Source organism: Macaca thibetana, chromosome 7 (genome assembly GCF_024542745.1).
Source record: "Macaca thibetana thibetana isolate TM-01 chromosome 7, ASM2454274v1, whole genome shotgun sequence".
Taxonomy (NCBI): domain Eukaryota; kingdom Metazoa; phylum Chordata; class Mammalia; order Primates; family Cercopithecidae; genus Macaca; species Macaca thibetana.
Window position 1 is genome coordinate 9,279,949 of NC_065584.1, and position 27,768 is coordinate 9,307,716.

Consider the following 27,768-nt stretch of genomic DNA (forward strand, 5'->3'; position numbering starts at 1 on the left):
TCCTGTCTCAGCCTCCTGAGTAGCTGGGATTACAGGTGTCCACCACCACAACAGGCTAATTTTTATATTTTTAATAGAGACTGAGTTTCACCATGTTGCCCAGGCTGGTCTCCAACTCCTAACCTCAAGTGATCTACCAGCCTTGGCCTCCCAGAGTGCTGGCATTACAGGCATGAGCCATGGCGCCCAGCCTGTTTCTCCATCTCTAAGAGCAAGCAGCCTTTGCTTTGATAATATTGCCATGTGCACCTGGATTTCTTACACTAGACTGGGAGCATCTAGGGAAACACAAACCTATGCATCTCTGCAGTGCCTGCACTGTGCCAGGAACAGGTGATTTTGGTCAGCTGTCTCTTGGTCGTTATAAAGCAGTGTGGTATGTGCAGAAATACAGTCCTGAGAAACTTACAAGATAAAGAAGAAGCCGAGAACAGTGGTTAACTATATTTACAGGAGAAATTTCCCGGAAGTTTCAAAATGGACTTTCATGAACATTGCCTCATTTCGCCCTTATAGAAGTCCTGAGTAATAGAATTGTTCCTTTAGGAAATTAAGAAGTTGAGGCCCAGGGAAGATGTCAATTGCACAAGGTCACAAATATAATTTGAATGTGTGTCCCTGCCCAAATCTCACATTGAAACATAATCCCCAATGTTGGAAGTGGGGCCTGGTGGGTGGTGACTGGATCATGGGGGCATATTTCTCATGAATAGCTTAGTGCCATCCTTTTAGCACTGTTCTCACAATAATGAGCGAGTTCTCCTGAGATTGAGTTGTTTAAAAGTGTGTAGCACCTCCCCACTTCCCCTCTTGCTTCTGCTTTTGCCATGTGACATGCCTGCTCTCCCTCTACCTTCCATCATGACTGGAAGCTTCCTGAGGTCTCCCCATAAGCAGATGCCAGCATTATGCTTCCTGTACAGCCTGGAGAACCTTGAGCCAATGAAGCCTCTTATAAATTACCCAGTCTTGGGTATTTCTTTGTAGCAATGCAAGAACAGAATAATACAATCAGGTAGTTTGTAAATAGTAGAAATATGGATTAAACCATTCCATTGCTCCAACATGCATGTGCCTGCTATGGTTTGAATGCTTGTCCCTTTTAAAATTTATGTTCAAATGGAATTGCCATTGTAATGGTATTGAGATGTGGGATCTTTCAGAGGTGTTTAGACCCTAAGGTTCCATAATCGTGAAAGGACTAATGTCCTTTTTGAGGAAGTAAGTGATTCGACCTGTCCTGCTCTCTCTCTCTTTCTCAAGCTCTGATCTCCCACCATGCTATCATGCAGCAAGAAGGCCCTCATCAAAGGCCAGCTCCACAATCATGGATTTCTAAGCCTCCAAAACTGTGAGCCCACAAGTTTCTGTTCATAATATAAACAGTCTCAGGTGTTCTGTCACAGCAGCACAAAACAAACTATCAGTGCCCAAGATATGGCGGGGCTAGATGTAGATTTTTTTCCTGGTCTGCATTTTTGAAATTTTGCTCAGTTTTTGCAGGTCTGAAGAACACAGCTGGGAACAGGCTAGGTATTAAATAGCAAGCACACAGCAAAACTTGGATTTCTGGGCTGCCAACTTGGACTGGCTAGAAATCCACAAGGGTGTGGAAATTAGATACACACGGAAGGTTCCTGCTGTGCATCCACAGAGTTTGTTCAAGCAGCTGTTTTCTGGAATCAACCCCAGTGCTATATTTTAGCTCTTGCAGTGGGTAAAGTTATTTTTTTTTCCTGTAATTCCTGTTTCATCATGAGCAGAGGGTCACACAGGTGACCAGTGTAGAGAGAGTTTTCATTTTAATGTTTCCTAACTCCTATTCTTGATAACATTTTTGCCTTCTCCTACCTTCCTTTCTTAGTGAAAGTGGTTATCACCCCATTCCCCTCCTCTCTTGCCAGGGCTCTTTTTTTCCTCATTTTGGAAATTCAGCTGGTTAACCAGCTGAGGGTGCAGCATGGCCTAAGCGTCATCACTGGTTGCAGACAGACATCATCCTACAGGAGGAAGAAGCACAGAGCAGTAAGTAGAGAAGACATGAACTAGGCAGAGAGGGCTTTAAGTCTCAACTGTGTGAGGTTGGGCAATTTATTTAGCCTCTTGGAACATCAGTGTTCTCATCTATAAAATAGGGATGATAGAAAGCAAGATATCATTGGAAGAAACAAATGAAATTGTCATTCAGGCAAAGTCTGTTGACAGATGTGTGTTCAGTGGACACTTGATCAGTGAATAGCTTGACCCTTGAACAACTTGGGTTTGAACTGTGAGGGTCTTCTTATATGTGGATTAAAAGTATATTAAAATATTATATTTATAGGAATAATATATATTATAAAATATATATTTATTTTATAGGAACAAATATATATACATATGAAAAATGCTTTGGAGATTTTTGGCAATTTGATAAAACTTGCAGACAAAACTCATAGCCTAGAATGTAGAAAAATTAGAAAAAAGTTAGGCATCGGATAAATGCACAAAATATATGAAGATACTAGTGTATTTTATCATTTACTACCATATAACACACACCAATCCATTACAAAAAGTTAAAGTTTATCAAAACTTATGAATACAAACACTTAAGGACTGTACTTGACACCATTCACATTGAAAAGAAATATAAACAAACATGTAGATGCAGTATTAAATAATAACTGCATAAAATCAATTACATAAAATAATACATACTGTATGTAAAATAATACATACAGGCGGTGGCTCACGCCTGTAATTCCAGCATTTTGGGAGGCCAAGGTGGGTGGATTATCTGAGGTCAGGAGTTCGAGACCAGCCTGGTCAACATGGTGAAAACCCGTTTCTACAAAAAAAAACACAAAAATTAGTCAGGCATCGTGGCAGACGCCTGTAGTCCCAGCAACTAGGAAGGATGAAGCAGGAGAACTGCTTGAACCCAGGAGGCAGAGGTTGCAGTGAGCTGAGATTGCACCACTGCACTCCAGTCTGGGTGACAGAGTGAGATTCCATTTCAAAAAAAAAAGAAAAGAAAAGTACATACTGTTCTATGGTAATAACTTTGTAGCCACCTCCTGTTGTTATTGTGGTAGCTCACACGTTGTATCAGCTTACATGCCATGTGACTGTCATCATCTCCATGTGGGCAGTTCCTCTCTCCAGTAAATTGCAGATAGCAGTAAAAAGTGATTGCTCAAAGTTCTTGAATATTTTTCATTCAGTGCAATATTGTAAACCTTGAATAACACCACGGGACACATATAAAGTGCCACTAGTGATGCCAGAAATGCTTCCAAGAAGCAGACAAAAGTCATAACTTTATAAGAAAAAGTTGAATTGCTTGATACATATCGTAGATTGAGGTCTGCCCCTGCAGTTGGCCACAGTTTCAGACAGAAAATTTACCTTGAAAACAGATGACGTAAACTTATAGCAGAATATCAATAAATACGGCACAGTACTGTAAATGTATTGTCTATTCCTTGTGCTTTTCTTAATAATATTGTCTTTTCTTTAGCTTACTTTATTGTAAGGATACAATGTATAATACATATACAAACGATCTATTAATTGACTGTTTACGTTACTGATAAGGCATCCAGTCAGCGCACTATTAGTAGTTAAGTTTTGGGGGCGTGAAAAGTTATATGTGAATTTTTGACTGTGAACATGGCAGGTGCTCCTAACCTTTGCATTGTTCAAGAGTCAACTGTATTTTTAAAAAATAAATGCATACAAAATGCTTTCTGAATTTTCTGGCACATAAGCACACTTGACCATAATCAGTTATTTTTATAACAAATACAGTACCTTGATTAAGATAAATGCTAACAGAAAAAGAAGTGATCTTTTAAAGTTCCATAAGGGCAGGGAAGATTAAGTCTGATGGGGTCACAGTTGGGCCCTAGAGGCTCCAGAGCAATAATCCGTGGACAGCTAAACCCGCTGACCAATAGTCTGATAATGAATGCAAACCAACCAAGTCCCTGCAGCTGATGGTGATCTCAACCTTTTTAAACATAGAGCCTTTTAAGACAGATCCATGACTGAATGTACCCGTCCTTGGAGAGTATTCCCAACACTAAGTGTAACCATGAATATCTAGTCTGGCTCAACAGATATTTTTCTGGATAATAAAATAGCCTGGCTAACTGACGTCTCATGTAAACTAATCACAAAATGCTACTGTGTGAGGAACCAATACAGAGTTTTGTTGATAAAGTAAAGCATAGTCCTTGCCTTCAAGGAGCTCACGTGCCTATGAGGGAAAGAAGAGAGTAAATAAATGAATTTACGTATATATGAAAAAAATCAAAGCAAGAGAGACAAGAGCGTTGGGGAGGGGCTGCTGTTTGATATCCTGTAGTGGAGGGTGGCCTCCCCAATTAAGTGGCATTTGTGTGGACACTCTAAAGAAGAAAATAAAGGAACTCTTGGTTATTGAGGTAAGAACATTCCAGACAGGGACAACAAAAAGGCCAAAACCCTGGGGAGAAACGTGCTTGAGTGTTTGAGAAACTTCATGGACGTCAATGTGGTTGAAGCAGAATGAGAAAGGGAGAAACACAGAGAGGAAGAAACAAGTTAGGCGCTGCCAGTTTTCCAGGTTTGTTCTAAGGTGAGTGAAGTGGGAAGCTCTTAGAGGGTGCTATGCTTGGGATGTGCTCCCCAAAACTCAGGTGCTGGAAACTTAATCCCTAATGCAACAGCATTGGGAGGTGGGGCTTTCTGAGAAGTGTTTAGTTCATGAGGGCTCCACCCTCACAAATGAATTAATGCTGTTATAAAAGGGCTTCACAGAGAATGTTTGGTTCTTATTGTCCCCTCCACTTTCTGATAAGTGAGGGCACAGCATTCCTTCCCTCTGGAGGATGCAGCATTCAAGGCACCATCTTGGAAGTAGAGAGCAGCCCCCACCAGACACAGACACTGAACCTGCCAGCAGGTTGATCTTGGACTTCCCAGCCTCTAGAACTGTGAGAAATAATTTCAATTGTTTAAAAAAATTTCCCAGTCTGTGCTATTTTGTTATAGCAGCAAAAACAAACTAAGATGGAGAGTTTGAGTATGACCTGGCTTAAATTGGTGCACTACCACTTTAGGTGTTCTGTAATGACTAGACCAGGCTGATATGGAAGAAGGGGGAGTAGTTAGATGGAGCCTATTGCAAGAGTCAAGGCAGGAGTCATGGTACCCCTGGATGAGGATGTTAGCAATGAAGGCAGTAAAGAGTGGTTGTTTTCGAGACATATTGTGAGGTTGAAATGTACATCTGGAGGCCAGGCACAATGACTCATACCTGGAATCCCAGCACTTTGGGAGGCTGAGGTGGGCAGATAATCTGAGGTCAGGAGTTCGAGACCAGCCTGGCCAACATGGTGTAACCCCATGTCTACTAAAAATACAAAATTAGCTGGGCATGGTGTTGCATGCCTGTAATCCCAGCTACTTGGGAGGCTGAGGCAGGAGCACTTGAATCTGGGAGGTGGAAGTTGCTGTGAGCTGAGATCACACCATTGCACTCCAGCCTGGGCGACAGAGTGAAATTCTGTCTCAAAAAAAAAAAAAAAAAAAAAAAAGGGTGCGCATCTGGAGTGAAGTGGAGGAGGGCACAAAGGACACAGTGTTTTGAATTCAAAGCACAAGGACCAAAGCCTTGGGAAGGGAAAGCTTTGGACTGTCCAAGACCATGGAATTGCCTCCCAATTGTGGAAATGAAGGCTGTGAAAGAAACGTCCCTCCCTGGGTGTAAAACTAGTATTTGTCAAAGTTAAGAGCAGTGCCTGGTTTTCTTCCTCTTTCATCCTCTTCCAGCAGTGAATTCTAGGAAACATCTCCTCCGATTTTACTGTAATTCTGAACGCAGATATGATGGTGCTGCAGTTGGGGAACTAGCCCACCAGCACATAGAGGACATAGACCCTACACTTGGCTCTATCCTGAAATTGCTGTTTAAACTTGGACATGTTCACTTGAAAAACCAAACAAACAATTATAAATTTAGCAAGGAAACTTTATTACTTAGAAAAGGTTATAACCTGCAAGGTGGCTATTCTGACAGGATGAAAAGCATAGCCTCTGGCAGAGACTGTTATCAGGCACTCAGAAGGAGGAAGGCCTGTGGAAGGAGTTTTATGCTGAATGGGTTGGATAAACATACATATGCAACAGGTGATGGGAGGAGTTATGAATATTCATGAAGGGAGTCCTGATACATGTGTACCGAGCAAGCATGCATATTACATTCACTTCCTGTTCACTTTGGTGTGGAGGTTTAACATTTAAATGCGTTGAAATTAGGCACTGTATGTCAAAGGGTGAAGGAGGGACATAAGGACGCTTAGTGCACACCCTCTGCAACTGACCAGAACCAGTCCATGGCGAGTGGTCTCTTATCACGAGAAAGTTATCAAAATCAGTCTCTTTGTCCAATCAAAGCTGGGTTGTGGAACAGGGGGTCAGTTTGTGTCTGGAGGTGGATGGACGCCATTGTTTTAATATTGCTTATCTCGAGCCCAGTGCTTGTTTAGCTGCTAGGGAAAAAGAAAACTTTGTGGCCATTACAGTATAGTTTATTCTTTAAGCGTAGGGGGTGTGTGACTTAACCCTTGCCTGGCATGGCCTTCAGTCTTGTTTATAATTTGGTGTCTTTTTGTCACAAAGAGTCTGTTCTGTCAGTGTTATGCTCTCTATTTTAACATTAATACCGGTCAATAGTTGTGTCTAAATGGCAAAAGAAGGTGGGTATAATGAGGCATGTCTGATCTCCCTTCTTGCCGTAGTTGGAACGTAGTTTTTAAGGTTCTTTTGGGATCCCCTTGGCCAAGAGGGAGCCCATTCAGTAAGTGGAGGGAGGATTGGGGGGCTTATAATTAATTTTATTTTCAGCTGTCACTTAGCACAACTAACATTGTACTAATATCTTTTTATACAGTTTGCCAGATTTGGGCACAACAAATACAAATACACTTCACTGTCTTTTGGTAACGTATCAACTAGAAGAAAAGATAAATATATGCTCCTTTTGGTACAAATCCTAATGTTGCCCTTTAGCTGAGGTGCATTCACAGGTGTTATTATTACTGTTGTTGCTCTGTCTTTTAAGTGAGAGCACATTTTGGACTTAGGGAGCTTAAAATTAGTGACTTTAATGGAATTCACAGGGATAGTAATCCATGACTTTGAAAGTGCTGCTGGGAAAAACATCTATGGAGGGCGGGTCAGATTAGAGAGGCCGAGATTGTGCCTCTGTGAGCACGGTGAGACGCTTTTATTCCCTGCTGTCTGAGATCCAGGTGTTGCTTCCTTCTGAGTTGGTTCCTTCTGAGGCTGTTGGAATCTGTTTGGTGTTTATGGGTTGGCTGGCCAGCTTTGGCATTCCTTGGCTTGTAGAAGCATCACCCGGGTCTCTGCCTTCACGTTAAATGCACATGATATTCAATTTTGTGTGTGTGTATCTCTGTGTCTCTTTAGAAGGACTCCAGTCATGTTGGATTAGGACCCATTCTAAGGGTCTCACCTTAACCTGATTATCTTCAAAAACCCTATTTCCAAAGAAGGTCATATTCACCAGTACTGGGGGTTAGGACTTCAACATCTTTTGGAAAGGCACGATTCAACCCTTAATGACTGTGCGCAAGTAACCAGCGGTGAGATGCACTGAGTGCAAGGCTGGTGACATGGTCGTGGCTGAATATATATTGAAGAGATGAAGGAGTGAGTAAAAGAATGCCATAAACCCTTTGTTTTTCTGTCCCCACCTCTCACACCTTTCCCTGGCACACAGAGCATCACCCAATACAGTTTGTTCTGAAAACAAAGAACCTTTCACTAACATGGTGAGCAATTCTTCAAAGCCAGAGGAGCCTTCTGCCCCACAGCAGGGCAACATCCAGCCCTCCGGGTGCCAGTTCAAAGGACCACCTTTCTGCCTGAGCCTCTGCCGCACGCGCTTTGCACACAAGCTGACTGTGGGATTCTCACCTCCAGACTCAGACGGGGCTCCGCGTGCCAACTCCAGGCCTGAACATTGTTAGCTTTTAATGAAACTCCCCCTTGGCACTACAATTCCTGTGCAAAATGTCTGTGGCAGGAGCGACATTTGTTGGTTAAACAGGTTTATTTAAAGCAACAAGTCTCAGAGTGCATTTTGCCCTATAAAGGACTGGGTTTGAGGGGTGCCTTTAAGCAGAAATAAACTCCATGTTGAAACTCAGAATCCTGCAGCAGCCTTGGACTTCAGAAGACAGTACCAGGCAGGTCTAACCTTGTGCAGCTGCACTTGCTTAAAGGGAGTGTGACATTAAAGGCGGAGAAGGAGAAAACTCTTTACTCTGTCTCCAAGCATGAGGCTTTTAGCTGGAGGTCAGATTTCAGGTAAATATACAGCAAGCTGGCAAGAAGGGCTGGCTGTGCATCCCTGTGCTCCCGACTTCAGCACACACAGGCCTGGTTCTCAGAGCCTTCATCTTCATAAATTCTTTATAGAAAGAATTTCACAAAACCATTCATCTTTCTAGCTGCTGCTAAAATGAAAGCTTGCTCACTCATGGAAAGAAATGGAGAGAGAAAAGAAAACATTCTCGCATTTGGAATATCTATTCAGTCAACAAATAGAGACTGAGTCCTAGGCATTGGACTCATAGGGCCTGGCTTCCAGTGACCTTGTTCAGCTCAATAAACCTCATGGGATTCAGTTTTCTTATCAGAAAAATGGGCCCAAGGCTTACTCATGTTTCATACACATTGCTGGAAGGACTATAAAGATGGTTGTAATGGGTATGGAAGAGTTTATGAACTGGCACAGAGATGCATTTATTGTTAGAAATGGCATTATGCTGGTCCCCTGAGCTTCACAAGGAAGATACGTCCCTTGTCCTCTTAAGAATAACATAGAGACCTTACATTCATTGTTCCCTTGACCAAGGCACAAGGAAGTTTCTCTGCCTCTCTCTGTTTCTCTCTCTCTCTCTCTCTTTCAATTTCTCCATCTCTTTCTCTCTCTCTCTCTCTCTCTCTCTCACACACACACACACACACACACACACACACATTTATATATGACTAAATTGTACTGAGTGGATAAGCCCCGTCCCGTCCTCCTGGTGGAGCTGTCCTTCCCAATTCACAGCTATCTTTCATGGCAACATACTTCACGTGTGGTCTTCAGTCCTGCATACCTGCGCAAATGCTACTAATTCAGGAAGAGATAAGCGCAGAAATTAAGAGTAAGCATTTAGAAATTTTTATAGCAACTTGACATGGCACAGATATCCAGGTGCATCTCCATGGACTCCTCAGTGAATAAAGACCCACAGAACTGGGTATATGCCTGGTGGGACTAGCTCATGAGGAATTTTAGGACCCCTTGGTCACAAAGTGTGAAGAATGTCACCCTGGTGACCACAGAGCACCAAACCATGGGACCCAGTGTGAGTGCATGAGTCTCAGGCCCATGACACCAGTCCTGGCTGAGTGATTTGCTGAGCCTCCTGGGTTGTGAGCTGTGTGCCAGTCATGCACAGTAGGATCATTGGAGTGTCCTGCTAAGGGCTGGAGGGAAACTGGTATCCCAGAGAAATTAGGCTTTACTTCTCTAGGACCCAGTTAAGACCCCACCTTACTCACCAAGCCTTCCCTGATGACCCAGCCAGGAGGATTTTCCCAGCATGGCAGAGGATCTATGCTCACTTTTAGGAAATTTAGCACTTTCTTCCTTCCCTGTCTTAGAATTATTCACTGATCTGCTTCTGGTACATTTTTTCCCCCCTCCCTTCAGAGCCCCTCTCATGCTGGGGGCCATTAGTAGTTTGTAAACCACCTCTCCTGCCTTTCCCCATGTGGCCTGAGCAACTCAAAGACAAGGAATTCTGTCTTTTTCATTGTGACAACCATTGCCTTGGCTAACGTTTGATAAGCACCAACTATATTCTCCACAGTTTGCTAGATAGAGATGAGAATGGGGGGTTCTGCTCACAAGAAGCCCATATTCAAAGGAAGAAGAATAGAGGGGTGACATGCAAGGACCAAGTGGGGTGTGCAGGTCACCTGCCAGGTCAGCACAGAGGAGGGAATTCTTCTGAAGAAGCCACTTTGTTTAGCTCTCTCAAGGGCCAGGAAAGAAGGGAGAGAGGAAAAGCAAGAATGAAAGAAAGAAGGGTTGATTTATCTATCTAGAATTGACCCTGGTACCCAGTCCAGTACTGCAGGAGCAGAGCAGGCCATTCGTGTCTTATAGACACATCCTCCTGCTTTTCTCTGTCCCATTTACAGCAAAAGTCCTTGCACTGGATGACCACTGCTGTCCCCTTCGCTGCCCTCTATTCTCTTCTTGACATTCTATCCAGTCAAGCTTTCATTCCACCATCCTGCTCAGACTGTTCTCCCCAGAGTTACTGGATGAGCCTTGTTATGAATTCAGTGGCCAGCTCATGACTTTCCTCGACGAGGCTCACCAGCACGATGACCTGCTGCCTGCTCCCACCTCTGGATGCCCACTTCATCCTCATTTACTCAACGCTCTGCATCACCCAGATCTCTAGACATGGGTATGCCATATAACTCAGTTGCCAAACACTTCTATTTTATTTACACTCCCATTCCCCAGGTGAATTCATCTAGTCTTGTATCTTTAGTTTTACTTTTTAAAAATTTTTTAAAATTTTACTTTAAGTTCTTGGATACATGTGCAGAATGTGCAGGTTTGTTACATAGGTATACATGTGCCATGGTGGTTTGCTGCACCTATCAACCCGTCATCTAGGTTTTAAGCCCTGCATGCATTAGGCATTTGTCCTAATGCTCTCTAGTCTTGTGTCTTTAAATATCAGTTCTCAAACTCTAACTTCTCCAGTGAGGACCTTCCCATTTAACTCTGTAGACAGGTAAATGCAACTGACTGACAGCTCCATGTCATGCTTACCAGGAAGCCCAAACATATGAGGTTCAGATGCAAACTCCTGATCTATCTTCTCGCAGCTAAACGACTTCCCTAGTCTTCCCTATCTCAGGAAATCGCAATTCTATCCCTCCTACCACTGGGCTAGCTATCTTACAGGAATCCTTTCTCTCTTCTCTGTTCAGAACTCTTTTTGCTGTGCTTTCAAAATGCTTCTGAAATATGGTGACTTCTCACCACATCCTCAGCTACCTCTGGCAAATCCAGGTAAGCCTCATTTCTCACTTATATTGTCATAGCCCAACCGGTCATAGAGCCAGCCTCTCTCTCTCTAAGGGTGTATTGTCCAATATCAAGCTGCTAGGTACATGGAGTTGTATACATTTAAGCTTAATTCAAATTAAAGGAAATTAAGCATTCAACTGTTCAGTTGGACTCACCACATTTCAAGTGCTCAATGGCCACCTGAGCCTAGTGGCAACATTATAGGACAGCACAGATATAAAACATTTACATTATTGAAAAGAGTTTTATTGCTGTAGGGCCTAGTCTCATCAGAGCAGCCATGGGGAGGTGGTTGTAACATATGCACATGTTAGTCCTCTGCTCAAACCTATTCAGCAGTTTTCTTTCTTACTTGGAATAAAAGACAAGGTCCATTCAGTGGTAAGTGACTGCATCATCTGCTGTTCTTGCCCATTTGTTAATCCAACCTGATCTCCCAACTTCACATCATTCTACCGCCTCGCTCAATCTGCTGCATGACACTGATCTCCCTACTCCTACTTAAGCATGCTGTGCAGGCTCTCACCACAGGGGCTTTGCACCTGCTGTGATTCCTGGCTGGAATACTCTTCTCCTGGAAGTTCATATGGCTCAGGCCCTTCATTCCTTCCAGGGCACTGCTCCAATGTGCCTTCTCCATAAAGCTGCTGCCTCCTTAGGCTTTCTTCAGAGAGCATATTGGCATTTAGCGTCACACATTTTCAGTGTTTGGGTTTCATTGTGTGCTATAGCATGGAAGCCCTATATGAGTGAATACTTTTGCTTAAGTGGTATATCTCCAGAGCCCTAAACACTGTGTAGCACATAGTAGGTGCTCAGAATATATGTATTAAATTAATGAAGAAATTAATAGAAGAGAGACACATAGGTGAGAAAATGCATTTCAATCATCCACAAAATTAGGATACGAATATGCTTATTAGGTACTCTATGATAGAAAATATTTACTCTCCACTCTGATTTCTTTATTACATGGATCCATAGATTAACCATGTATTCTATGTTGAGAAATATGAAATGGAATTCTAATTTTGTGACTTCAGGTCTAGCTTTTAGTGTAGAAGGTATGCATTTGTCACAACATGACAATGGAATAGTGAGTTTATGCTCTTTGGTTTATCAAACCCTCCTCCAAATCCATATCTCCGCAGGAACGATTACACACAGCACCGGTGGAGGAAGTCCTTTCAGCAGGGCCTCTGCCCCAGAAAAGTTCACTTCATTAGTGGCGCACGAGGCATGCTAGCTGATGGAACAAACATGCTCTGCAGTATATGACAGCTCAATCATGATGGAGGTGGAATTCTTACTCTTGGAAAGTCCAGTGCAGATACTCCAACTGACAAGCAGCTCTACTCCAAGGGAGGATTGAGGCTCTTGACTCCCATCTCTTAACCTCATCATCTTGAAAAAATGGTCTCCCAGATTGCCAGGTATACCTGCATTAAGCCAGAAGTAGAGAGACAGCAAGGAGGATGTTGCCAGGGAGGTTTTCCTGGACCAGGTTTGGAAGAAGTATACATCACTTCTGCTGGTATCGTCTTGGCTGGAACTCAGTCATAGCCTCACATATCTGCAAAGAGGTCTAGAAAATATCATCCGTCCACATGTACAGGAAGAAGAGGAAATGGTGAACAGCTGACCACTGTCTCACAGGTAGCTAGTGCTGAGTACCAGATGAATGTGATGAAGGAGTTTGCAGTAGAAAGAAAAGATGCAAAGTCAATTCCGGTTGACATTTGAAAAGGCTGCAGAGAAAAAGAATTTTGACGCCGTATGGACAAGTCAAATTAGAATATGTATACTAGAAAGGAACAACTCAGCATATGTATGTTCAGGCTGCATTGAAGTCATTTTTTTTTTTTTTTCCGAAAACTGCCTGAAAAATGAGAAGAACATTCTGTTACAAAGAGGGATTGGGGCAAGAATCTGGAATACTTGGAATGCTGGGCTTGGATTGTTCTGTGTGGACAGTGTCCAGGAGTCAGACTGGCTCACTGAAGCATACAGACACACATGCAGGGCAGGGGGTGTCTCCACAGCTGACAGAAGAAACCAGCAGAGTGAAGGGAGTGACTTACTTAAGGGCACATGATTGGGGTCAGAGTTGAGGCCAGACCCCCACATCTAGGGTGTGATCATATTGGAAGTGCTGAGAAGCACCAGGGTGCCTCACCCTCCCTATCATTAAGGATTTGAGGGCTCGAGCTAATCAGACCCCTGAAGTTTATTGCATTTCCATTTGTCCCATTCAGATAATAAGGCAGGCAAAGTAAAACCAAATTAAAATCTGAAGCGTGGTTACATTATTAAAATATTTTGACTGCCCTGCCCTTCAGCTGTTCTCTTCGGCTTCTGATCTTATCTCACAAGCATTTTAATTGCAATGGGCACAGATTTAAAGTCACCATACCTGCCCTAATGTATACACCAGCACATTAAAGACACTCAGGGACTTCAGAGGCCAAGCTCCAGGGGATGGACAGAAGGTCTACTTCCAGCTTTTCCAGACTTCTGGCCTAGGAAAGTTTCTCTCCAGGCATGATGTGGGTCATCTGGGAATATTACCAGGAGAGGAAAGACACATTTTCAAAGCTTATTGTTATGCTAATGATAATGGCTGCTTATCCATCCCCCCTGTGCTTTCACATCCAATAGCTCATCTCATCTCCTCTTCACCACAGCCCAGAGCCAAAGGCTTATCACATAGTAGGTTCACAATGGGTATTTGCAATGTAATGGGTGGATGACTCCATGGAAATCAGTATAATGTGTTTTATCATTCTCATCGTGGAAAAGTGGAAATGATGTCTCAGTGGTTTAATGACTTGCTGACAGACATCGGGTGGCTGACCTGGCAGTAGAAGCAGGTGTCTGAATTTGGGCCCAGAGCTCTTTCCTTCCTAACAAAGCTTCCCCAAGTGCACAGGCCTACACAGATGGGACCTGAGATGATTTTAGGCAATTCACGGCAATGGCATCAGATAACACCAAATCCCATTATGAGAACACGTCTATCCTTTTCAACTTCATTTCAAATGCTTCAAGAGGAAGCTTCAAGCTGGGACTCAGATGCATGTTGTGTCTTTAACATCTTTATAATGCAGACTTGGAGTCTCCCTTCTTAACAGAGATGGCAAGGCATACCCTCAAGCCTCAGCAGGAAACAGGTTCTAGTTAGAATTTCATACCAATGTTCTATTCTCATTGTCTTTATTTTACCTTCATCTCTAATTGATGACAAAGGAGACTGCTGCCCCTTTAAAAATGTAATATAGTGTGTGTACAAAAAATTGAAGTAAAAATGTGATTCCATTAAAGGGAACTATAATGAGACAATAACATGAATGATAGATTAGCTGTGGCAAAAGCCATGAATGTCATCTAGCTTAGTAATAGAAGTCTGGAAATCATTAGTTTTTATCAAGACACCTTCTTAAACAAACCAAAAAGACCTAAAATCTTTTATGTAAATAAAAGGTAGAGAGTTGGTGGGCAAGGTGTGAGTCCTACTTGAAGCATGGAGATTATTCTGTGATACCGATCAGGTCTTGACTAAGCTAACAGGCCTTCATACCCGTAATACAAATGCTACCTCCTTCATGAAGACTTTGACAATTTCTCCAACCAGGGCTGATCATTTTCTTGTTAAAATCCCTGAAATAATTTATTTGTAGCATTCTTAGGGCAATCTGGGTTGCTTTGCTTTTTTTTTTTTTTTTTTTTCTTTTCCAGTCCTCTTGAAGTAAATTCTGGGACCAGGTACAGTGGCTCAAGCCTGTAATCCAAGCACTTTGGGAGGCCGAAGTGGGCAGATCATTTGAGGTCAGGAGTTCGAGACCAGTCCAGCCAATATGGTGAAACCCTGTCTCTACTAAAAATACAAAAAATTAGCCGGGCATGGTGTCAGGCACCTGTAATCCCAGCTATATGGGAGGGTGAGGCAAGAGAATTGCTTGTACCTGGGAGGCGGATGTTGTAGTGAGCCCAGATGGCAGCACTGCACTCCAGCCTGGGCGATGGAGCAAGACTCCCCTCCCCGCACCCCCCCACCGAAAAAAAACGTAAGTTCTGTACCTGGCCTCCTTGAATTTTCTTGAATTGGGTCATCTACTTCTTCGTGAGTATTGAAGAAGTCCTCTGCAGGACTTTAGGTAGAGGGACAATGGTACAATAGATACTTATAGAAGGACTTGCTTCTCTGTGGGGAAGCAAATGGAAGTCATGCAAGAAATTACCTTGAGGGAGTGACCGGATTTCTGGGATCCCTAAATGGTATAAATCACTGGCACAACTTGGGGTTCTTAGCCATCTCAGTTCTTTTCTGAGATAGCCCAGAAGACCTAATTCCTTACTGGTCTTTAAACTCCATTCAACATTCCAACTCAGCCTTGTTTCCAGGAAACATCTTTTCTCCAGTGCAATGACCTGCAAAAATGAGCAGCGTTGGGTGTCTCAAAATAAATAGAAATTTGCCAGAGAGGGAATGGAATGCCAGGAAAAAGGAATTGCATGTGCAGACAATTGAAGGCATGAAACGGTTTTACTCATCGAAAGAGTATTGGTGGGCTCAATGTGGTGGAACACAAGGTGAATGTGGACATGATGCTAAGGAGCTAGGCATGGGGGTGAAGTACATTTTTGCAAGGATGAGGAAATAACGTGCTGGTGTCTAAACTTCATCCTGAAAGTTAGAGAAAGCCTCACGAATGTTGAAGGAAGTGATGGAAGAACTTGGTCAAACTGTGTTTTGCATGGAAAGGTTATTGCAGTGCCATGGTATAGGAGAGTGGATTGAATGGAGCAAGCTTGGAAAACCCATGTGAATTTCCAGTTTGGAGCAGTAGCAGGGAGGGTAGGGAAGCTAGGGGCAGAAAGACGTACAAGGAGGCCTGTGCTACGGAACCCTACTTTAGACTCCCATTCATATCGAACATATGAGAATATTCAGGAAGCATCCTCCAGAACAGAGCATCGATTGAACAATTGCTCTGAATAATTAAATTTGCAGTTTTAAGCCCATCACAGTAGAGTTTATTTATAATTGGAGCCACAGTTTGCATGCACTTTAAATGCAAAGAAGGGCTTTAACTGTCAAGTTATTATATTACTCAAGAGTTTAATTAATAACACACTAATTGTAGAAGCCAACATCAAGAGTCACACCATATTGTCCTTATTACATTTGGAAACTGTTTGAAGCGATTTAGTAATTAAAAAAAGAACTCGAAAATTTAGCCTTATCTTCTCATAGTTATGGAGGGTCTTTTTTTTTCATGTGTTCTAGTACTTTTTTAAGATAGAGGGGTCTTTCTTTGGTTTTATGAAGAAGAGCCACTGAATAATATTTTTAGAATAGATACATGCCTGTATATTAAAACAACCTAAAAGGCAACATGCTTGGATACTAATGATTTTTTGATAAGACAGCTATCAAAAAGTTAAATCGAATAGTAAAATTTAAAAAATTAAATCTTAGAATTCAAGCTGTAAGGGACTCCAGGCTTGATCTATTTTACCCTCTAACCTGTTTTCCAAATGTGAAAGTAGGGTTAGTAAAGTCAAACGATTGGTTTGAGAATAGTCAAAGAACCGAACTGCATCTCTTAATCACTAAATTCCCTTCCACTTCTAAAATTCTATACTGCATCTCTGACCAGAAAGAATGCCTTCCCCTCTGAAAGACACAGACCTAACTAAAAGAGTGCTTAGACAACTAATTGGCATCTGCCCTTCCTATCTGGAGAATAAACTTCTTCAAGGAAGAGCTCATGCCTTTTTCATCTTTGATGGCAATGAACTTGGCATTCCTGACTCAATTTCTGTTAATAGCTAATCGTAAATACCTGTCAAACAAAACTAGATTTACGCCCTGGCCCCAACATTCCCTATTCTAAATACTACACCTGTAAAAACTTAAATCTACCTACAACCTCTGGGCAGATACATTAACCACCACTTAGTTAAACCCAGGAGCCACTGACTTAAACTGTGTACCAAACCAGCCAAGGCAATTTAGCAAATACTTAATTTACATGCTGCTGTGTGTCAAGATATCAGAAGCTGGGATACAAAGTTAAATAGAGCATACTACTCTGGGGAAAAAGCAAATAAAAATTTCTCTTTATAAAATATATACATTTATAAATGTGTATAAACATACACACACACACACATATGTGTGTGCAAAGTAGAATTTTTCAAAAATTATTCTGTGAATATAGATTTGAAGCCAGCAGACTTCCTGTAAGGAGCCTACTGTAGGCATTTTCTGTTTTGACAGCCACACAGTCTCTACCACAGCCAAGCAACTCTGCCGCCATAGTGTGGAAGCAACCACAGGCAGTACATAAATGAGTGGGCATGACTGTACTAAAAGTTTATTTATTGACACTGAAATTGGAACTTCATACAGTTGTTATGTGTCATTATCCTTTTTGGACATTTAAAAATGCAAATCAATTTCTAGCTCTTGGGGTCTACAGGTAGGTGGTGAGTCAGATTGGGCCCTCAGGGGCTGTAGTTTGCTGACCTCGTTGTAGCTGAGATATAGTCCTCCCTTAATTTTAAGATCTCTCAAACATGGACAGAAACAGCAGTTGGGTCTGAGGCAGAGGGCAGCCTGAATTGGGAAGGCCTTGGATATGAGGCCCTAAAGGCAAGCTGGGCCAAGTTTTAAAGGGTTGTTGATGCCGTGTTAAATAATTTTGAGTCTATCCTATAGACAACTGGGAGCTGAAGGAGAATGTTCTGCAGCAGAATACTATGGTTACGTTTGGTTTTAAAGATCATTCTAGTGTGCCCCTCCCAACCCCTACTCTTCTGAGAAGGGCCTGGAAAGAGGTATCAGTAGCCAGACAGCCAACAAGGACGTGACTGCAGAAATCCAGGGAAAGGAACGTGCCAGAATGAGTTATTAAATCAACAGGAGTGTGTTGAACTGAAGCTTTAACACATAGCTAAGCAAGTTTGAGCAAACCTCCCAAGTCTAAAGAGATAACTGGGCAAAATTAACACTTATGGCTTGGGGAAAGTTTTGTCCTTATTTCTTCCTATAGGACACTAAACCCAGAAATACCATTTTGAATGGATAATGGAGCAAAACCCTGCCAAGTCACCAGTGATTCCTGGCAAGAGAGGTTAAAGCATTTCTCCAAGGCCACACAGCTAGTTCATGATCTGCCATGGTCACAAACCCTGGCCTCCTGTTAATTTCTATCCATGCACTTTATAATGTTTACATGTAGTTTTATTAGGTTGGTAAAAAAGTAACTGTGGCTTTTGCAATGGCAAAAACCACAATTACTTTTGCACCAACCTAATAGTTTCATAAAATGTCAGCAGGAACACAAACCAGGAAGTCAAGTATGCTGGCCCCTCTTAACAGCTCATATATGGGGTGGTTCAACAGAGTCCACCAGTAAAAGTGCAGGTGAGGTTGAAGCTCACAAACGAAATATTGGGTAAAATAGGCCAGGCACAATGGAGTGCATGCTGTATGAGTTCGTTTGCATGGAGCATGAAAACAGGCACAGCTAATATCAGCTGTTAGAGGTAGGATAGTGGTAAGTCTCTGGGAGTGGGTGGGTAGGTAAGGACTGAGGGAGCCTGAGTCAGATTCCTGAGGATTGATGATGGAAGGTTTCCTGAGCTAGGAGAGGGTTCATTGGGCACATCTGATTTGTGAAAATGCCTTCAGCTGTACCCTTACATGTGTGCTTCTCAGTACGTATGCTGTGTGCCTCAACAAAAGGTGAAAAACGTAGCCATCTAAAGATATATCTGTATTTGTATCTATATCGATCACTATGTCTATATCCAGCTCAACATCTATGTCTGTATTTGCATATATACATATAGACATAGGTATAAATGCTTTACAGATATAAATAAATAGGTATAAACCACATCCATATATCTGTGTCTATCTAAAGTTTTTTTGTGTTTTCTTATTGTAATAAAACAAACTGATCCTATACTTAGGAAATTATTTATTCTCCCTGAAACTCAGATTATGAATCTGTAAAATGAGGATTATTAAATACAGCCTGGCCCATTGCAGAAGCTCCATAAAGGTCTTAGTGAGCTCCCTCCGTCCTGCACACTTTTTTCCATGTGGCCTGGCTGGAGTGGAGGTGCCCAACATGTAAAAGTCTTCTTGGGTGATCAGATGTATCATTGAGGTCTGGAGCCTTGGGCAGGTTCTACCAAGCCCCATCCAGAACTCTGCTGGGAGCATCGCTATCCACCTACCAGGGAGTCCTCTCAGCTCACCCTTCATATCTGCCAGAGGTTGATGTAACTGGTTGGCTAGGATTCTGTATTACCAAGTCCCTGGTCCAAATATCAAATACCACAAAATACCATCTTGATTTCTAGCAGCTTCCTTGTCTGGTAAATAGGGTTAATAATAAGTGTCTTTCTCATCTCCCAGAGTGACTGTAAAGATCAAATAAGATAATAAATGTGAAAGTATTGTGTCCTCTTTAAAGATATACACAATCGTAAGGCTTAGCTAACTTAGTGACTCAATGCTGTGCATGTCTTCTCACGGGTCCGTCACCCCCGCTGGAATTTGATCTCTGCAAGGTGAAGGCAGGGTTTCCTTCATCACTGCAGCCCTGCAACCTAAGGCACACAGCCTGGGACAGAGCCGTTGTATGACAAATATCTGAATGAATAGGAAGTCCTTGCATTATCATATGTTCTCAGTGTTTCATGAAGAAATGCCACATGTCAGCAACAACTCCATGGTCCTCCAGCCCTTATAAATTTTCAACATATTTTCACTGAATTTTACAATCTATGCCTTGGATGTCAAAACATATGTTAGGAACCATAAACAGTAATAAATGATGACACCATGATAACCACGGAAATTCGATGATAAAAGAGGAAAACAATATCTTATTACTGACTTGAGTGAAATAGAAATCAGGGTACATTTTCGTGATTAGGAATTAGATTAGAAAATTGACAACATGATAACTTTTAACAAAAATAAGATTCAGCAGTGTTACAGAATTGTAAAAGGCATGATGGTAATTCACGAGCTATAATACGGTATTTTGTGGTGTCACTAATGTTATATGAACCATTTCATCTGTGAGAAGATTACCTGTAGATTTGAATCTGAAGGTGTGTTTTATTATGTATTTTAAAGGCAACCTGATGGTGTCCATTTCACAATCTATAAATACAAAAAAGGGCCTTTTGTTTAATTTACCAAATTCTAAGTCACAGATGTGCAATTTGTAGGCTCCTAATGATTTACAAATTCCTGTAATCTTATTTGGTAGGTTGTGGTGTGAAAAAGCCGTGGAAAGAAAATATAGGAAGAAATAATAGGAAGGGGGTCCTGTCCATTCCATTCTCTGTGTTGTTGTTATTTATGAGAAGATGAGAAGGGGTCTGTTTGATAAGCAATTCCACTCACTCTGGGTAGGAGTGGAGTTGATATCATTTGTTGATATGGGTCAGTACAGTTTATTCGCCCTGTGCCAACTTTTTGGTTATGCATTCAGGTTTTAAAATATTCAGCCTCAAAATGCAGTGCACACAATTTTGAAATCCGTTTTCCACTGTGGGTCTCTGAATGGGATGCAAACCCGATAAAGGTCTCATGGGTGAAATTTGAAATTTGTCCTATTTGATGTGAATCCAATAGGATTTATAGCAGCAACAACAAAGAGAGTCAAGTATTTTCTGGTTTTGAACGGGAACGTTAGTGCTTGTGAAAGGCACCAACGTGATGTCGCCCAGAGGACTGAGGTCTTTTAGCCACAGAACTGATAAAGAGAAAGGAAAAAAAAAAAAATCAAATCAAATCAACATACCAAATGAGCTTCCCCAGGCTGGTCAGAGTTCAAGCTTGAGGACTCAAGGATGGGTCAAAATCAAAGCTTTCGCAACATGGGAAGGAGGTAGCCCCCGTGTTCCTGATGTCAGCTTAAACATGGCACTCCAGTAGTCTCTCTTAATCTTCCCAGCAATCCCCTTTTCAGAGGCAGTGAGTGGCTTTGCCAGAGTCTCACAGCATCCAGGTGGGCTCTGAACTTGGATGTGTCTGACTCCAAAGCCCAGTCTTCTTATGAATTATAGTCCAAAGCGGAGCCCTTAGGAAGGAGAAAGGAGGGTGCTATGAATAACTATACCAGGACAACAGAGAGCGGCCAGAACAAAGCCAGGTAAACTTTAGAGCAGCACACAGTTAGCTCCTACTCCTGGGACCATGGGACCCCATCGCCCCACGTAACACAGAAACAGACAAACAAGACTACTGTATATTTCAAGAAAACGGAAGGGGGCTATAGGACCCTTTGCCCAGAATCCACACTACCACCCCGACACAGAAACAGTTCCTGGATGCTGGTTCACAGGGTTTGTAATACAGATTTAGTATCCCTTACCCAAAATGCTTAGGATCAGAAGTGTTTCAGATTTCAGATTTCTTCAGATTTTGGAATATTTATATGCACATAATGAGATATCTTGGGGATGAGACCCAAATCTAAACACAAATGTTTTATGTTTCATATGCCTTATGCGCATAACCATAAGGTAATTTTCATACAATATTTTAAATCATTTGTGCATGAAACAAAGTTTGTGTTAAGTAATTAGGTGTGGAATTTTCCACTTGTGACGTCGTGTTGGTGCTCAAAAGTTCTGGATTTTAGAGCATTTCAGATTTTGGATTTTGGGATTAGGGATGCTCACCTGTACACACAAAGCAGGGGGAAGGGGCTGGCATGTGCACGAGAATTCCTGGGGGCCAGGCCTCTGCCCCACCCTTTCTCTGGGGAGCGGTCCCTCTCCTCCCCAGCTGCAACCTTGAGAACAGAATGGGAGCTTCCCGCTGGCCACAGGGAATAATTTAATGTCTCTCACCTCCCTCCCCATATATACACACTTCTCAAAAGATTGGTCCAGGCCTGTGATCCAACGCGGGCAAATTAGGAACCTTCCGCCAGATTTCTCACTTGGGTTTGGAGCCCTGTAAATTGGAGCTGCTGCCGGGCAACAAGGAGAGTGCAGCAGGGGTGAGAGGCAGGAGGTGAGGGTGCCTTCCAGGGAGTGTCTGGCTCCAGCCTTCCCCAGCTGTTCCCTCACCTTTCACAAAATGTGAGTCAGTGCAACCCCCACTTTGTGCTTGGGCTAATCCTCCCTCTGTTCCTATACTAGCAACTCAAAGGGTTTAGGTAATGTGAGTCCTGCAGCTGGCACCTGGCTGATGTGAGGGACTGTGACGTAGGGGTGGCAGAGCAGTGAGTCAGGTCCTAGGACAAGTCTGCAGGCTCCAGCAGATGGAACATTGTCACCACCCAAAGTGTACTCCATCAGCCAACAGTGTGAGCATCCCCTGGGAACTTACAGGAATGTAGAACCCTGGACCCACTGAACAGGAGTCTGCATTTTCACCTGATTCTCAGGACATTCATACGTCATTAAAGTTAGAAATGCACTAAGGATAATATCATCATCTGTTGATTCAGTGGTATAAATTCATCAATAGTGGACCAAGGGCAAAAACCTGGCTTCATTCTCTGGAGTTGTCATTGAGAGAAAGCACACACGGACTGTTAGATCCCATTTTGTCCACACGCAAAGTGGAAATACTGAGGCCCAGGAAAGTAGAGTGAGGCCCCTGAAACCTCATAGCTGGTTCCATGTGCTGAGTCTAGGAAAAGGGGGCTCTTTTATCCTATCACATCATAAAGATAGGCCAGTTCTTAGTCCCTCTTTCTTTCTTTCTTTCTTTCTTTCTTTCTTTCTTTCTTTCTTTCTTTCTTTCTTTCTTTCTTTCTTTCTTTCTTTCTTTCTTTCTTTTTCTTTCTTTCTTTCTTTCTTTCTTTCTTTCTTTCTTTCTTTCTTTCTTTCTTTCTTTCTTTCTTTTCTTTCTTTCTTTCTTTCTTTCTTCCTTCCTTCCTTCCTTCCTTCCTTCCTTCCTTCCTTCCTTCCTTCCTTCCTTCCTTCCTTCCTTCCTTCCTCCTTTCCTTCCTTTCTTCCTCCCTCCTTTCCTTCCTTCCTATTTTTTTTTTTCTTCTGGAGTCTCGCTCTGTCGCTCAGGCTGGAGTGCAGTGGCAAATCTCAGCTCACTGCAAGCTCTGCCTCCCGGGTTCATGCCATTCTCCTGCCTCAGCCTCCCGAGTAGCTGGGACTACAGGCGCCCACCACCATGCCTGGCTAATTTTTTGTATTTTTTAGTAGAGATGGGGTTTCATCATGTTGGCCAGGATGGTCTCCATCTCCTGACCTCGTGATCCACATGTCTCGGCCTCCTAAAGTGCTGGGATTACAGGCTTGAGCCACTGCGCCTGGCCCTTTTCTTTCTTATTCATTACCCCTCTGTGTTCAGATCTGTGTAGAGGAACAGTTATGTGTATAGAGTACACAGCTACTCTAGGTCGCCTTATCTGTCCCAAAGTGATGGAGTCTTCCCTACCATGACAACGTGCTCATTTGCTGAGCTGTATGTGGCCTCCCATTTCACCCCCCATGATTCGTCCATTGAGAATCTCTAATAGCTTCATAAATCTGGGAAGCAAGAAAATCATCAACTTTTCTTAAGCTTAAATTAAGTTCAGATCCACCTTTGCATTTAAGTCACAGCAAAAGCTTTGTTTTTCATTCAGTTCCACACGTATTTATGGGCATCTACCAGTACTCAGTGCTTCCTCCTATCACTCCACATGCAGGCCTCTAATCACAACTCATATTTTGACAGGAACTTGAAGTTTACAAAGCCCTTTTACATGTGTGTCCTTCTTTGATCCAAACAAATGATAAATGCAAAAAAAGCTTTTGCATTGAGGTACAGATGCTACTTAATACGGTAATAATATTAATGCTGATAATCACGTTAAATTAAAAGTAGTGATAATAATAAGTCTTATGGGACAGGTATTCAAATGTTTGTTGAATTAATGAACATAAAAGCTTTCATTATTTATGGGTTGATCTTTACATCTAGATCCTGTGAGAGTTACCTTAATGCAAAGTTAAAATCGGCGATGCCTGTGCCCATCACTTCTGTTGTGCTTTGGCTAGTGTGGCAATCAAAATAATGGACCTCTCTTAATGGACCTCTAGAGAGGTCCCTGTCCTAGTCCCCATAGCCTGTGACTATACTGCCTTATATGGCAGAGGAACTTTGCAGGAAAGATCAGGAATATGAACCTGGAGATAGGATGATTATCCTCGGTTATCCCGGATAATCGTATCATATGAATCCTTCAAAGTGGAGAAGCTTTTCCAGCTTTTGTGGGGATGAAGATGTGAACATTGAAGAATGTAGAGTGGAATGCTACCTGGCTGGCTTTGAAGATGGAGGAAGGGGGTCAGAAACCAAGGAATGCTGGTGTCCTCTAGTAGCTGGAAAAGGCAAAGAAATGAATTCTACCCTCAAACCTCCAGGGTGACTGACTAACGGACATCTTGCTTTTAGCCTGATGAAACCTATGTTGGGTTTGTAAACGATCAAGAAGATAATACATTTATGTTGTTTAAGCCAGGGCTCCCCAGTCCCTGGCCATGGGTACTGTCCATGGCTTGTTAGGAACTGGGCTGCATATCAGGAGGTTAGCAGGAGAGCAAGTGAAGCTTCATCTGTATTCACAGCCACTCCCCATCACTCACATTACCGCCTGAGCTCCTCCTTCTGACAGATCAATGGCAGCATTAGATTCTCACAGGAGCACAAACCCTATTGTGAACTGCACATGTGAGGGATCTAGGTGGTGTGCTCCTTATGAAAATCTAATGCCTGATGATCTGTTGCTATCTCCCATCTCCCCCACATAGGATCATCTAGTTGCAGGAAAACAAGTGCAGGGCTCCCACTAATTCTACATTGTGGCCAGTTGTATAATTATTTCATTATATATTTGAATGTAATCATAATGGAAATAAAGTGCACCATGAACGTAATGTGCTAGAGTCATCTCAAAACCATCCCCCGCTCCCAGTCCGTGGAAAAATTATCTTCCACGAAACCACTCCCTGGTGCCAAAAAGGTTGGGGATCACTGGTTTAAGCCACCAATTTTGTGCTCAGTTTTTACAGCAGCAACTGAAAACTCATATGGCTACCTTATTATCAGAAAAAAAAATACACAGAACGGTCTCTGGGTCTTTGATCAGGAACAGCATGAGTGAAGAGCAGCATCGTTTACAGTTCTGAAAAGATTCCTCCGCAGCAGCACAGCAGATGAGGAAGGTGCTGCATAGATTCCAATTTGCTCAGTAGTCCTGTGAAGCGATCGGGAGCCAGGCTGGTTGGGTTAAAACCTGATGTGCATCAGTAAGCAGCTGTGTGAGCCTTGACAGATGACCCATCCTCCCTGTGTCTCAGTTCCTTACGCTAAAAATGGGAATAATAATGATACGAATGTCATAGTCCTGTGTGAGGGTGGAATAAGTTGACACACGTAAGCACTAACATAGTGCCTGATACACAGTAAGTGCTATACACATTTTGGGCTCCCCTTACATTTACTTTAGAAATTGTAGCTTAGCCTACAAATTTAGTTAGGAGAAGACAAAAGAAAAGATTCAAAACTTTAGGAATTTAGAAAGAATGTCATCCATGGAGTCAGATTCAAGTCACAGCTCAGCTAAAGTGATAGGAAGTTCATTTCACTTATTTGCCCTTCAGTTTCCACCCTCTAAACAACAACAGCAACAAATAAACAAACAAAACAATGAAAACTCCTCAGTGGTATCACTATAATGTTGAAATGTGGTATCGTCAGTGGACAGAGCTGTCTCCTCGATTTGAGGGCCACACACAGCTGCCCCATGTCTTTTAGCCCATTGCATCCTCATCTTCCCATGAGGCTTACGTGTTCTACCACTGATCCTCTCCCTACCAGGATTTATGTTGCATAAAATTGCTTCTTCAAAGGCAGGCTCATGTATGCCTGACATAGTTATTACTGAATGGCTTTGTTGTACACACCTATTTGTATTATTGCATTATAATAATGAAATATCAGCAGTAGATTAAAGACCCTGTGCCAAACAGCTCGCCTTCCCTTTGGCAAGCCTGGCCATGGTTTTGTGTGTGGATGCTCCCAGCTCCTGGAAACTGAGTAGCTGGCCACCTTAAATAAAAAGTCCCTGGCAATCTGAAAGAACATTTACTTTCAGGAGCACACTTTAAAGAATGACTAACTGGCCCTATGAAGCTGTACAACTGGGCAGGGGATTAGCAAAACCCCAAGGGGTACGCTGCCTCCTAGGTAATTAGCATGTCAAAATATCCAACTGACCGCTGAGAAATGTGTTGTCACTGAAGGGAGAGGGGTGCTTGGGATTCTGTGTGGTTCCCTAGTGCTACGGAGCCACTGTGGGTTTTCAAAACTGCAGGGCTTGTTGCTATCTGGGGACTGCGCAATTGCCACAGTCCACTCCAGATTTCATCTGTGGAAGGAGGCCTGCTTACCTTGAGCATATGCAAGACACTTGCTGCTTCATCTCTCTCCTCCTTGATCCCCTCACCCTCTCCTACTCCTCTTCTGACAACGTTGCATCTCAGCCCTCTCATGTAGCTGACTCTTAGCTGACTTAAAGGTCTAAGCATCCCTGACAGATGGAAAAAGCCAGTGGAAGATGGTGGAAGGAAGCCATTGTGAGGGGCTCAGTTCAGTTCAGTGGAGATATGGGAAATGTGAATTATGGGGGCATGAGGGCATTAGCTCTTAGAGGAATGGGTGGCTTAGAAAGAGCCAATCTCTCAGATGTCCTGGTTGAACATGGAGACAAAAGGCCTGGGCTTGAGACTCTCAGTTTGCATCATGAACTCAGTTTCCACATCTTTGAAATGATGTGAGTACAAAATGAGCATGACTATCACTATCTGGAAATGTTAGGCACATAAACAGAATATATGTAAACTCTGCAGCATGCTGCATGTCACCTGGCAGGTGGTCAACATCAACTCCTTTTTAGTGATGGGGTCTGTGGGAGTAGGGTGAGAATTGTTTGGAATATCTGAGTAAAACTTCCCCCACTATCACCGTGTAGCTTCAAATATGTTATTTAATCTCTTGGACCCTCACCTACCAAACCTAAATAACACCCTCGCCTTGCCTCCCTCCTGGGAGCTGCTGGTCTGGCTACTGAAACACAGATGCTTACTTGCTCTCTTCAAGATCTGAAGTCACGCAGGGGCCTTTTTCAAGATCTGGAGGGGAGGGCGTTACTCAGCCACAAAGGGATTAATTGAGAATGAAGGCACCTGCCCTACAGAATGATGTTTTGATAAAGCTGACATGAATAGTTACATGGCAAAATTGCATAACACAGTTGCACATTGTGGTTTTGTATTAAGCTTCAATCTCTTCTCTCCAGTGTCTAGGAAACCTCCTGGTAGTTGGGACTCAGAAAAATGTCTCAGCTCTGGTTCCAGTTCCATTCTCTTTTTTTGATGTCTGGGTTCTAGGAGGTTGCTGAGGCTCCTCTGCATCCCTTCCAGGACCACGGAGTTTATTTGAATCAGGGCCTTAAATATCAGTACTGAGAATTCTTTTTTTCTGTATGATTCTGCATTTTACAGAGTAAGGTCAGTCTCCATGAAATATAATTCTAGAGAGGTCCCCT